The 15,131-nt window shown below is 31.9% G+C and overlaps 2 pseudogenes; one reads left to right on the top strand and one right to left on the bottom strand.

Annotated features, from left to right (window-relative positions):
• The first annotated feature begins 9,180 nt into the window (after positions 1–9,180).
• On the top strand, positions 9,181–10,938 carry LOC120117113 (annotated as a pseudogene).
• A 1,156-nt stretch (positions 10,939–12,094) lies between these two features.
• Positions 12,095–14,203, bottom strand: LOC120117110 (annotated as a pseudogene).
• Positions 14,204–15,131: the final 928 nt, after the last annotated feature.

The raw sequence follows: 15,131 nt of genomic DNA, 5'->3' as shown, positions 1-15,131 counted from the left end.
CTTATCTTTGGAACCAATTGGTCTACCACGCTTCAGACGTGCATTAGACTCATTAGAACTAGAATTTGTCCTTCTGGAACGTCAAGTGTTATTGGAGCACACAATTGGTATATGTGACTTAGTCACTCTCTTTAGGTCAGTAAATGGGTCTGGCTATTCATTAACTAAACTTTGTAAATGAATAATCTTTTAAACTTCTAATTCACATTGCTTAGTATGAGGATCAAGATGAGACAATGATAATTTTTTCCAATTAATTTCCTTTTCCAATTGTTTGATATCTCCCCCTAATGTTGAAAAAATTGACTCGTCAAAAAGATAATCTGCAAAATGAGCAGTGAATAAATTCCCAGTAGATGGTTCTAGATATTTAATTATTGATAGGGATCAAATCCAACATATATACCTATCCTTTTCTGACGACCCATCTTAGTTCTGTATGGTGGAGCTATTGGAACATATACGATACATCCAAAAAAATTTAGATGGGATATATTTAGTTCCTGACCATGAACCATTTGTAATGGGGATATTTTATGATAACTTGTTGAGCTGATGTGAATCAATGCCGCAACATGTAAAATTCCATGCCCCCAAGCAGTGATTGGAAGTTTAGACTTCATGAGTAATGGTCTTGCTATCAATTGAAGTCGCTTAATTAAAGATTCTGCAAGACCATTCTGTGTATGAACATGAGCTACATGATGTTCAACACTTATTCCAATAGACATACAATAGTCATTAAAAAGACTGAGAAGTAAATTCTCCAGTATTGTTAAGACGAATTGTCTTAATAGAAAAATATGGAAAATAGGCTCGCAATCAAATCAATTGAGCAAGTAACCTCGCAAATGCCAGATTGTGAGTTGATAACAAAAATACATTGGACCATCAAGTTGATGCATCGATTAAAACCATGAAGTACCTAAATGGTCTACATGGGGGATGTATAGGTCCACATATATGCCATTGAATTCGTTCTAGAAAAGTAATTAATTCATAATTTATCTTAGTAAGTAATGTCTAAATTATCAACTTGTCTAGTGAACATGCGACACATGAAAAATTATTTTGAAGAATCTGTTGGCTCTTCAATGAATGTCCACATGAAATTTCGATTTTTTTCGCATCATAATTGAACTAGGAAGGTCTAACCGGTCATGCCAAACAGTAAAGTTATCAGTAAACTTCTAGTTTACTATAGCATGTGTTTCTATTGAATTGGTCTTTGTGCAGTACAAACAGTAGAGAATGTAGGCAACTTCTCAAGAACTTGTTTATTGCCTTAAGTAATTCTCGTAATTTGAACAAATTCATGATTTCCTTCACTTATAGTTTCAATATGATATCCATTTTGGCATATATCTTTAAAAATCAATAAATTTCTTTGAGACTTATGGGATATAACGCGTCAATGATTTCAAACTTTGTTCCCCTTAGAAATATTATATTTTATCTTTCGGAGCCTTCTACAATGTTTGTACTACCATATATAATGCCCACACTTCCTTCTTTTAGTATTAAGTGAGAAAAATATCTCTTATATTTGAGTATGGTGTGAGTAGTTTAACAGTCTGCTAGGCATAAATCTTCATCATTCAATGCTAACTGCCTTTGAGAAGTATTCATAATTTTCTTTAAAGAAAAAAAATAATAGTCACAAAAACAATTATAATGTCCAAAACATATATCCAAATCCAAATAGTTAAAATATCCGATGATAAAATGTCTCATAAAAGTAATAATAAATTGTCCCTTAAAAAATAAAACATGGCAATAAAATCCATAAATTATAACCTATATAATTAAAAATAAACATAATTTGATAGAGTTTAGTATGATCAATGAAAATTTGTGTACTTAATTATTTACTTCAGGAGTAAATTAAAAATCAGTAGTTTTCAAGTGGGTTGTATTGCTAGCATCAAAATCACATTTGCCATCTTCATACACAAGATTTGTCTCTACTTTCTTTCCTTTCTGTTTTAGTGACTGCTGATAAAGATCAACTAGGTGCTTTTTAGTACGACATAGACGTGACCAATGACATTTTCCTCCACAACGATAACATTTATTTGTCACATTGTTTTCCTTTTCTTTCTCATGCTTGCTTTCATCTTTACATTCCCACTTTCGGTGGGAATATGAGTTTCAAAAATGACCACCTTGACCATATCTATATCCATGTCCACGTCCGCGACTATAACCACAACTAATACCATGGTCGCGTCCATTACCACTGCCATTGACAAGGTTTGTTTCTTTCAATACTTGTACGTTTTTAGTTGTCATATTCGCTTCTGGGAATGGAGCAGAACCAGTTGGGTGTAATTCATGATTTTTTCATTGGTAGCTCGTTATTTTTCTCAGCCACTAGGAGACAAGAAATCAATTCAAAATATTTCTTGAATCCCTTTTCATGATATTGTGTCTGCAGGACAATATTATTTGCGTGGAAAGTGGAGTATGTTTTTTAGCATTTATACATCAGTAATTTTCTCTCCACATAACTTCAACTGTGAAGTGATTCTAAACATGATCGAGTTATAATCACTAACAGATTTAAAATCTTGTAATCTTAAATTCAACCAATTATAATGAGCTTTAGGCAAAATTACATTTTTCTGGTGGTCATACCTTTCCTTTATATTGATCCAAAGGATTTTAGGGTCTTTAACAGTCAAGTATTCAGTCTTAAGACCTTCATAAAGGTGATGGCGAAGGAATATCATGGCTTTAGCCTTATCTTGAGTTGTTGTTTTATTTCCTTCCTTAATGGTCTCACCAAAACCCTTTGCATCCAAGTGAATTTCAGCATCTAGTACCCATGATAAATAATTTTTTCCAGTGATGTCATGACAATTTCCTCCACAACGATAGCATTATTAGTCACATTGTTTTCCTTTCTTTCTATGCTTGCTTTCATTTACATTCCCACTTTCGATGGGATATGAGTTTCTAAAATGACCACCTTGACCATATATATCCATGTCCACGTCCGCGACTATAACCACAACTAATACCATGGTCGCGTCCATTACCTGCCATTGACAAGGTTTCTTTCTTTCAATACTGTACATTTTTAGTTGCACATTCGCTTCTGGGAATGGAGCAGAACCAGTTGGGTGTAATTCATGATTTTTTCATTGGTAGCTCGTTGTTTTTCTCAGCCACTAGGAGACAAGAAATCAATTCAAAAATTTCTTGAATCCCTTTTCCACGATATTGTGTCTGCAGGACAATATTATTTGCGTGGAACGTGGAGTATGTTTTTTGCATTTAGCATCAATAATTTTTCTCCACATAACTTCAACTGTGAAGTGATTCTAAACATGATCAAGTATAATCACTAACAGATTTAAAATCTTGTAATCTTAAATTCAACCAATCATAACGAACTTTAGGCAAAATACATTTTTCTGGTGGTCATACATTTCCTTATATTGATCCAAAGGATTTTAGGGTCTTTAACAGTCAAGTATTTAGTCTTAAGACCTTCATAAAGGTGATGGCGAAGGAATATCATGGCTTTACCTTATCTTGAGTTGTGTTTTATTTCATTCCTTAATGGTTTCACCAAAATCCTTGCATCCAAGTGAATTTCAGCATATAGTACCCATGATAAATAATTTTTTCCAATGATGTCCAAGGCCATAAATTCAAGCTTATAAGATTGACATGATCACTAATAATTAAAAAACCAATTGGTGAATGTCGCTTACTCATATACATACAAAAATGTTATAAACATTAAAACAAAATCTAAAAAATACAAATTATAATTAAAATGACAATGCATTGATAAACTCTAGTCATGGTGGTCGATGATCAGAAAATCAAACAACAAAACATGTTTTACAAGTTGAGCAAGTATATACGAGATATATAAATTAAATCAATATTACAAAACAAGATACTTGTATATATAACAAATTCATATGAATAAAGTAATGGACAAGCTTAAAATATACAGTAAAGGAAAACATAAAATAAAACTATTCACGCATGCCAATTTTTTTTAAAAAAATCATGCAAAGACATAATCTCTTTACAAGTAGGTGTCACTTAAATAGTAAATCTCAATGAAAGAAGTCACTTTTAACAATGATAGTATATATACCTTAATAGATGTTAGATTATGGAGATTTACATACCTAAGTGAAATTGGTAACGTCATGTCACTTTTGTTCACCTTGCCCAATAATATTTTCGGATAGTATGATACGTCTTTTAAAATAAATATATATGGGAGAGAAATAGAGATAGATGTATCTATATTATATTTTGATGAGTACATGAACCCCTATATATAGGGGTGATTAATGCTCTATAAATATAATACATGTGAAGAGTCAATCCTTTGGCATTTCTTCTCAGTTCATTGAAGAATGCTAAAGCTCATTAACTAATAAGATTAATAATGACATCCACGTAATATTTCATAACAGTCACCGCTTTATCTTCAAAATCTTATTATTTCTCTCTAAATTATTAATTAATCATGGGATATTTCAAAGGAATGATGGGTTTGTATATTACGGGTAATAACATGAAAATATAATTATTATTTTAATAATTATAAAATGTAATTAGAAAAAAGTTTAATTCTCTAAATGAATTTAATTTATAGTATATAATTATATCTTAATTTCATAAATCATGTTTAAAGTATAGAATATAATTACAATTATATAAAATTAAAATTTTAAAATATAATGTTAATTAAAATTTAAAATGAATTATTCAAAATTATCACTCCACGCTACTTGAATTTTATCCATCAATTTTATATGTTGAACACAAAATTAAAGGTAGTATAGTAATGGTCACTGAACTTTTCTAAAGCTTTCATTTAGGTCTCTCGACTTTTAAAACTTACAATATAGTCCTTCAACATTTAGTCTGTTTGCAATGGTCCCCGACGTAACCGTCGTTTGATGCCGTAGTACGTTGCAATATGGTCACTAAATTTTCAGGCATTTTCATTAGGTTCCCCAACTTTAAAACTTGGCAACATAGTCCTCAATTTCCAAAACATGTAAACAAATCCAATTTGTTCACGATAGATCAGTCCCATAATCAACATGAATTTATTAAAAGAATACGAGCTCACAGGACGCCAAAACACAGGCCAGATCAATACAATTCCCAATCTATCAGCAGTCTTTCGGATTGAGCCTGGCGATTTCACTATGTCGATACTCACAACCAATTCCCTGATTTAAAGAAAAACCAAACAAGAAGATAAAAAAATTTAGCCTGGACCCTCTTTCACGTCTATTATGATGGACTGAATATCTTTCATAAGAGTACTAAAAGTTTTTATTAAGAATAAATAAAGAAAATTAGATGGTTTTGGTTCAAACTAACTGAATATCTAGATCATTGACATGTAGTTCCAGAACATAAAATTTCAACAAAAAATACACAATGCGAGTTGAAAATGGAAGTGAGAAAGAGAAAAGCTTACTTCTAGATAGCCTAAAAGAGAAAATAAATACCTTCTGCAGTGATGGGAGAGGTTAAGAAATAAACGCAATCGGTGTTGTGTTCCAGGAATTCTTCCTCCATTTTTTCTTTGTAAATAAAAGCTGAAAGATAGAGCACTGCTTGGGTTTACAATTTACATGGTGAAATTGAAGAACAAAAAAACGAGAGTGCATGTGAGTGAAAGATTGAGAGGTGAAGCTGTTTGAGATTTCATTATATTGATCATATGTTGGAAAATCTTTAACCACAAGAAAACGAAGAAATTATATATGTCATTTATACAAAATATTCTAGCTTGTTGGTGACTTTCAACAATGATACTTAGTTCATCTTAAGTATTTGTCAACTTTGCATTTCTAACCCCATTTTTTCTCACAAGCATTTCATCGAACATTTAGCTCACCTGAGATGATCTATATCTAACCACCTTGAATCGTTGATGGTCCCGATAGTCCCTTGGTCGGGTCTTCTCTCAATGGACTCTTATTAAAGTCAACACCCACATAATTCAAAGTTAGATTAGAATTTCCCATGCATCCCGACTGAAAAGTTACATTGGAATGAAAAAAGAGCGAAAAAGGAAATTCGAGATCGAAAAGGAATTTGGGGTTTATAATGAAATTGAGGACTGTGTTGCAAGTTTTAAAAGTTGGAGACCTAAATGCAAGTGCCTGAAAAGTTCAGTGACCATATTGTAAATGTACTAACGACAGTGTAACGACGTCAAACGTCCGGTTACGTCAGGGACCATTCCAACGGACTTGTTGGAGGACTGTATTGCAAGTTTTAAAAGTTAGGAGACTAAATGAAAGCTTTAGAAAAGTTCAGTGACCAGTACTACACTTTACCCAAAATTTAATTTGCACGAAAATACATGATCATGTTAATAGAATAACCGACTTAATGGTGATGAAACCCACTGGAATAGGCAGAAAGAAAGAAATAATTGTTCAAATCATATATTTGGCTTAGGTTTTCTCCCAATCTTTGTTTTTTTTTTTCCCTTTAATTTTATTTAATCAACAACAATACCAATTATAATGTTGGCTATCGATCGACGATGATTATTAATTTTTTTGTTTTTCACATTGTCCTTTATTTTTATTTTTCTTTGAGTTTTTTTCCTTTCAATTTGGAATAAGAATATATGTCATAAACATGTTTTGTGCACTTGCAACATGTATTTTCTGTGTGACACGATCCTTAATTTTTTGTAAGTTTTTTTTTTGTATATTTTTGCAGTCGTTTTGGTGCTTGCACAGATACCCTCACGTCATTTGTTTTCTGATTGGTTTGTCAGTGGTCACATAATCATTTCTCCTCTTTGGTAAATGATTGTTTGTCGATATAATCATAATTGTATAGTGCGACGACCTGTCAGATAGTTTGGTTCGCTCATCACTCCTTTATCATTTCGTAAATCGCCTCGCTCGACAGAAACAATTAGTCTTTATAGATGTTATTAGATTCTTTTGATATTGGTTGTCATTCTAAATAGAATATTTTTTTCGTATATTTGAGTTTAATATTTTTGTTTGTGTATATTTTTTTGTCTATTGTTCTTTTTTCTCTTTATGTTGGGTGTATTGTATTTTGATTCTTTCAAATATTTTTATTAATAAAATCCAGTTGTCATTGTTAAAAAAGTAATAATAGATTTATCAATAATCAATTGATCTAGTAGATGACGCATTAAATCTTTTAATTAATATAATGAGTTTAAATTGTGACAATTATAAATAAAGTAAACTAAATTAAAAGAATCATCCTAATTAATATCTACCAAATTCCGATCCAAGATAATCTATTAATAGATTAATTACATTTAGAAGAAGAAAAAAGCAATAATAGATTTGCGTCGGCAATGACACAACTAATATCGCTATTACCGAGGTCAGAATGAGTGGCGTCACCAATGCTACTTAACAAACGAAGTCTTTGTCCAGGCAGGCACACAGGAATGAGCGGCTGCCTATTCCAACTTCCAAGTGGATTGAATTTATATAAATGATAAGTTGTTTAATTTAAAAATAAATATGATCTTTAAAATTTAGAACTCTTCACTGTATCCTATCACTCAGTGTATTATATCCAGTAGAGTCAGGATTGAATTAATAAATGATAAGTTGTTTAATTTTAAAATAAATATGATCTTTAAATTTAATGAATTATAACATTTAAAGAGTTATGATTTAATTTTAAAATGAATGCTCTTAAAAATTATTAAGCCAAAAAAAATAGAAATCAAAATTTCATTTCAAAATTAAAATATAATTAAACTAATAAATTTTAAGATAGATAAATTTTAATTATAATGATTTCAATAATTTTAATAACTTAAAATTAATTAAACTATCGAAATTAAGGGACAATTGCCCCCTCCAGTGTAAATTGGTCCATGATTAGGCCACTTTTTATAATTAATTGTTACTTCCATATTTAAAGTAAAAGTATATTAAATCATGCAAATGGGCAGACAGTTCTGATTATAATATTAATTATTATTATTTTGAATAATTAGAATGTGTCATTATTTAAATAAAAGTATTGCACGTATCTCGTCGCATCTCTTACAATATTTGGTCAACAAACATCAATTATTTGTTTATCGACAGTTCTGCCGTAAAAGCCAGACTTTAAGCCCCCAGGTTGACGTACCATTCTTTTAACATGTATTGTCATATTTATTCATAATTTTAAATATTTAAAATACGTAATTATTATATATCACCTTCTTTGATCTATTATATAAGTCATATTATTATTATTATTTAAAAAAATTAAATGTTTATATCTCTTGATCATTCTTAACATTATCAATAATAAATTCACTAAATCAACTAAATTATTTATCTAACTATCATATCTATTATCTTGACAGCTTATAAATAGTCATTATCACTCTAGGTCTAAAATTAATATCGAAGGTATATATATATATATATCAAAATACAATATTAGAGAAAGAGGGATCACACACTGTTATTTCTCTATCACTCTTGACTATTTGTCATATTCTTTATATATTCTCTCTTTTCCTCTACTGGACAATTATCTACTACTTTCATCCAAATAGAAGGAATTACCTACTATTAGGTTCTCTCCTTTTAAGTAGATGAAAGCCGTCCTAACTTCATTCCATGGATGTATTGATAGATACATTATATATAGAGTACGTAAGTGTCTATTTTCTTTTATTAGTTGTAGTTACCCTGAAATTTTATCTAATTTTTTTGTACACATCCATCCACATAAAAATTATTGTTAATATATGTGTATTTAATCTCAAAAATATTTTTAAATGCACAACTATATTGAGGGCAGTTCTACAGTATAACCTAAAATATGAGGCTGAAAACGGTATCAATAGGTGGGATCGAAAATGTTATAAATAGTCTTCATAATATTTTCAGTTAGACAAAAAATATTATATTTTTTACAATATTTTTAATTATGTGATGAGAAATGTTGATTGATTTTTTAAAGAACCTTAAACCTAAAAAAGTAAACATTTTAATAATACAAAGAACCTCGAGAAAAGCCAATTGAATTAAATTCTGATGCTGTAAAAGTGATTGTTGGAGGAGATGACGTAAATGTTGTGATATCACTAACTGGACGTCATCTTCATCAGACAAATGAGTTGTTAAATAGGTGGTGTTTCCATGAATTCTGCTGACTCCATTGTCCATGGCAGCCTCCTCCAAGCTATTACTCACTGGCCTCGCATCTACACTTAAACAGGTGCCACCCAATTACATAAGACAATCTCCGACCGTCCAGACCTCTCCGATATCGATGCATCGGATGTTTCCATTCCGCTTATCGACCTCCAGGGACCCGACCGCTCCGATGTCTTAAACAGATTGCCCTAGCTTGCCAACAAGACGGTTTCTTCCAGGTCAAGAACCATGGGATTTCAGAGGCCACGATCAACAACATGCTGCGTTTAGCTATAGAATTCTTTAATTTACCGGAGAGTGAACGGTTGAAGAATTACTCCGACGACCCTTCTGTCAAGAACCGGTTGTCAACCAGTTTTAATGTCAAGACGGAGAAGGTTGCCAACTGGAGGGATTTCTCAGACTCCATTGCTACCCTCTCGAAGATCACGTCAACCAATGGCCTTCAAATCCCCCATCCTTCAGGTTAATATATATTAATTAGCCAATATTCTTTTTAGAGTAAGTAATTCAATTATTACTTTAGTTATGTTTGGTAATTAATTTTTTTAAAAATTATGGTTAACGTTACGTTTGATTATGTTTTGATCACCTAAAGTTAAAAAATTAACAATAATTTGATATATCATCATAAAGTAATATCACATCATTATTAAAAAAATAAAAAAATTATCACGTCGACAGTTTCATCATTTAACATCAGTTTACTAAAATGTACCATTAGTGATGATTTTAAAAATAAAAAAAAATTAAAGTGATAGTTCGGTGACTAAATATGTAGTTTATCTTATTTTTTATGTTTTAATTTTGAGAGTGAACTATATGTTTAGTCACCCACGAGACCCACCTATTATCACAGTTTCATTTTAGTCACTGAATTATTTTTTTAAATCATATCTAACATTCCGATTAGGTCACTCGCTATTAAAATAAAAAAAACTGCTTACGCAATATTTTTTTTATTTTTTCAATGATGACGTGATATTTATCTTATGATGACACGTTAGTATTACCATTAATTTCCTTTAACAGCGAGTAACTAAAATTGAACCAAAATGTAACGTTATAAGATTTTAAAAAAAGACAATAGTTAAATGGCCAAAACAGAACCACGAAAATAGACAGGTGACTAAATACATATTTTACCCTTTCTGGTACTTTTAACTGTGGCTGAATCTGTTGTTACAGGGAAGATGTGGCCGAGTACTGCAGTAGCATCAGGGATTTAGTGCTAAGATTGCTGGAAGCCATATCCGAGAGCTTAGGGTTGAAGAAGGATCATATAGATAAGACATTAGGCAAGCATGGACAACACATGGCTTTAAACTACTCCTCCATGTCCACAACCAGAGCTTACTTATGGATTGCCAAGCCATACTGATCCTAATTTAATAACCATTCTTCTACAAGATGATGTCCCTGGATTACAGGTTTTGAGAAATGGAAAGTGGGTTGCTGTTCATCCTATTCCCTACACCTTCATCGTTAACATCGGCGATCAAATGCAGGTCATTAGCAACGATCGTTATAAGAGCGTGCTCCATCGAGCTGTTGTCAACCGCAACAAAGAACGAATCTCCATCCCTACTTTCTACTGTCCGTCGCCTGATGCCTTGATAGGCCCTGCCACGGTTGATCGACGATGACCATCCAGCAGTGTATCGACGTTTACTTATGGTGAATTCTATGACAAGTTTTGGAAGAGGGGACTTGCTACAGAATGCTGCCTGGACATGTTCAAAACTTCTATTGCTTAATCATCTCTTGTTTGGGATTCATCACATTATCAAACTTTCTCCGAATTAATTTTGGGTAAACACAATGGTCTTCCGACTGTACTGCTTTGTTAAATCCTCAACTATTAAGTTATAAAATGATCCTTCGATTATGATTAAAGTTATAAATGATCCTTCGATTATGATGCCATTTTATTGAGTCCCTTAACTATTAAAATTTATAAAATAGCCACTCGACTATTCATATGTTCTAAATTCGTCTTTAATTAATTTTCGATAAAAGATCAATGATCGTCTGAGCTAAACATTAACATGTTGCCTAAAATATGATAATCATTTGAGATTTTAAAATTAGGGGTGAGCGTTTAATCTAGTCGAGTAAAAAAGTTTTGAGTTATTCAGATTGACGAGTCCTATTCATAAGTCGAACTTGAATTGATTTTTTTCGAATAAAGCTGATTTTTTCGAGTTTATTTAAATTTAATTATAAATATAATATTATTTAATTCCAATTTAAATAGATTTTATAACCATATACGATACATATTTCTTCATATTTTTCATATGTGATATATTATACAGAGTCGAGAGACTCACTCATACTTAAAAATTAATCCACTAATATTAAAAAATTTAAGTTACTATTCGAGTTGTATCAAACTCGATTTGAACTTTAAAATTTTTCTAATTGAATCAAGTTTATGAAATTATAACCCGAAATCAATTTGAGTCAAATTTTTTCAAATTGAATCGAGTAAAAAAATCGATTTTTCAAATCGAATTGAATTTGCTCACCCCTATCTAAGATCGCATCTTAACATTTCTCAGTCTACATGTTACATCTAGCCCAGACTACCGTCAATTTTTTAACAAAAGATGATAAGTTTAAAACATAGAATAGTCGAGTGACCATTTATAACTTCAATAGTCGGGAGACTCAATAAAGCACAACAATAGTCGGGATTATTTTGTAGCTTTTAATAGTTAGGGTACTCAACAAAATAACTCGGAGGACCATTTGTGTACTTTACCCTTTAATTTTATTTTAATCAATCACATTTAAACTATAAACAATTATTTCACCATCTCATCAGTAAAAGACATGCACACATGAAGGCAAAGAGGAGATGCTGAAAATAAATAGCAAGCAACAGTAAAACTACAAAAAGCTAGTGCACCATGGATTTACTGGCGCTCTATCTGAATAGTGACATGGCTGATATTGTATTATCTCCTGATGTAATCTACAACATTGTTCAATACCATGTCAGCATTAGATTCAGATTTAATTAAGACATTGCAAGCTAATAAACTTACCAACGGTTATGGCCCAGATGTGCAGTTCATGTAATGGCAACCACCTCCTCCATCTCGCATAAACCCTTCTCAAGCCTGGTGGCATCGATTTCACGGGGCGTGCTCTCCATGAGAACTTCCAAGATGTTTCTCAGCATCCTGATGGTTGTTCCCCATACGATAACGGAGAATAGAAGGGTGCATTATCAGATCGATTATTTTCCACTCGGGTTTCCACCAAATAATTGCTCCACCAATCATCACTCCAATGCTCTCTGTATGGAATCCCCTAGGACATGAAGATAAGCCCCTTGTACATTGATGTTTCTTTCCTTCTTTTTAGGTTCTCCACTTTCGGGCTTTTTTTTCACAGTCCGAGTATGCCTTAAGCAGAGGCACTTGATGGTCAGGTTCAGCTTCAAGAGGATGATTATGCTTATCATGTAGTTTAGAATTGGAACCATGATGATGGTGATGAGAAGTTACACTAAATCCATTATTATGTGGTTCAGTGCCATGTCTGTGACCGTGATCATGTGGTGGCCATGACCATGGTGATGCCCATGATTATGACCCAGTATGAGAGCCATAGCAATATTAACCACAAGACCAGAAACCAAAATGAGAAAGCCTTGAACTTCACCTGTACCATGAATAAGTCTAGCTATGGCTTCGTAAACAAGGATGCCAACTAGAAGCCATATCATCTGGATCGAAACAAGGGCACCAAGAATTTCGATCCTGAACAATCCGTAAGTTTGACGCGGAGTTGCCTCCCACCCTGATGCCCAAAGAGAGAACAAGGAGATTGCAAATGCCGCAACATCGGACAAGAGATGAGCTGCATCAGTTAAGATTGCAGGACTATTGGCTTTAATTCCTCCAGCAACTTCAACACTCATAAACACAATGCAGAGCACCACCGCCGTCAACAATTTCCGCATAGAGGTTGAACGTTCTTTTGCATCTTTAGAAATGGTTTGAGCATCAGAAAACCCACACGCTGCACCTCCACAAATCGTACTTCCTCCTAGGCTTGTCTCTGCGGCTGGCACATCTCCTCGTATTTCAATTATTTGCCCTTGCTCCGAATTCTGCACTTCCATCTGAAAACAATACAAACAGAACAAAAAACCAAAATGAGATGGAATCAACAAAGTTAGCTAGATCAGATATCTTGTATAATAAAAAAACTGTGATATTCTCATTCATGTGTTAAGAAGACACCGGAAACAGCAAGTTCCCATCTTTATCAGCGTCGAGTCTTGAAAAATACTAACGTTAACAGGGAAAATGGCAGAAATGCAGGTGACAGGCAAAAGGGCACCATGATAGGATATGTTGCAAAGCAGACAAGTTTTTCGTGGAGACTGTTTTAAGAGCATTAACATGTATGCTCGACTTTATAAGCATCCGACTCGATACACATTGCATACTTATTTCTCCTTCCACTAAAATTTATGACTAAGATTCAAGAACACTACAGGATGAAATACAAACTCAGCAACAAACATCACAGTTGCAGCCTATCTATTGGATCAGCAAAAGGTCACAAGGCAATTCACTACCCAATTCGACAGCATCGGTCCACGCATACTCATGAATATACTCGAAATTCATGGACGCATACATATACGATTGAAGCAGTTTTAGATTCAAGAATCAAACAAAGATTGGAAGAAATGTCAAAGATGGTTATTCAGATTCATTTAAACGGGAAAAAACAGCTCATTACGTTAAAAACAAGAATTTTCAATAGAACCGGTTGAGTAATCAATAAAAGACAATGGAAGTGTAAAACCCTAAGAGCATATTAAAAGTTCTTTTTTTTTGTTGTTGCTATTTTGCATATTACAAAGAAAACCCAGATTCCAGATCGATGAAGAAATAAAAAGAAAAGAGAACAAAAAGCACCTTTGATTGGAATAAATGTGCAATAAAAGCAAATGAGCTTATATAGCTGAAGGCGAATGAAACTTAGGCGACAGTAAGCTTCAGAAATTTCCTAGTAATTTATCTTTCGCCGACTCTTTAGAATTCTCCAGTGATCTTCTATGATTAAAATTCATACCAAAAATCATGAATTTAAATAATGATTCGCGACAGTGATGACGTCTGCTACATAATAATAATAATAATAATATAATAATAATAATAATAATAATATTGTTCGTAATTATTATTATTACATAATCATTATATTCATAATATAATAACATTCATTATTTCCGCATTAGATTAATATAACATAATAAAAAATATGAATAATAATTTAAATGCCAATTCAATTAAACTAAATTGACATTTGCTCAAGTAAATCCAATTTCAATGTAATGGCAAAACTACAAAATTGACTAAATAATAGAGCAGCACGTGTTGCAAAAGGAAATTATTTACCCATATATCATTTTTTAAAATTTATTTATAAAAATAGGGTAGCGTAAACTATGTATTTAGTCACCCAACTACCACTTTGATTATGTTTTGGTCACCTAACTGTTTTTTAAAATTATTAATGTTATGTTTTGATTTTATTTTGGTCACATTCTATTTAAAAAAATTAACAGAACTGTTGACGTGACATTTTGTTATTTTTTCAATGATGACGTGTTATTACCTTATAGTGGTACGTCACCATAATTGTTAATTTTTTTAAAAGGTGAGTGATCAAAATGAAACCAAAATATAACATTAGTGATGCTTCTAAAAAATAATTTAGTGACAAAACAAAACCAAAGTGATATTTACATGACTAAATGTATAGTTTACCCATGAAAATAACACACTCCCAAAATTATTTATTAAAATGATAACACTCATTTCTAATACATAAAAAAGATTATTAAATAAAAAATATCAAAATTAATTAAAATATAAGATCTAATATCACTGTGATAAACTTAGTAAATTACGATAACATCATTTT

Source organism: Hibiscus syriacus, unplaced genomic scaffold (assembly GCF_006381635.1).
Source record: "Hibiscus syriacus cultivar Baekdansim isolate YM2019G1 unplaced genomic scaffold, ASM638163v2 tig00110319_pilon, whole genome shotgun sequence".
NCBI lineage: Eukaryota > Viridiplantae > Streptophyta > Magnoliopsida > Malvales > Malvaceae > Hibiscus > Hibiscus syriacus.
Note: the sequence above shows the minus strand (reverse complement) of the source record. Positions and strands in the feature narration are given on the sequence as shown.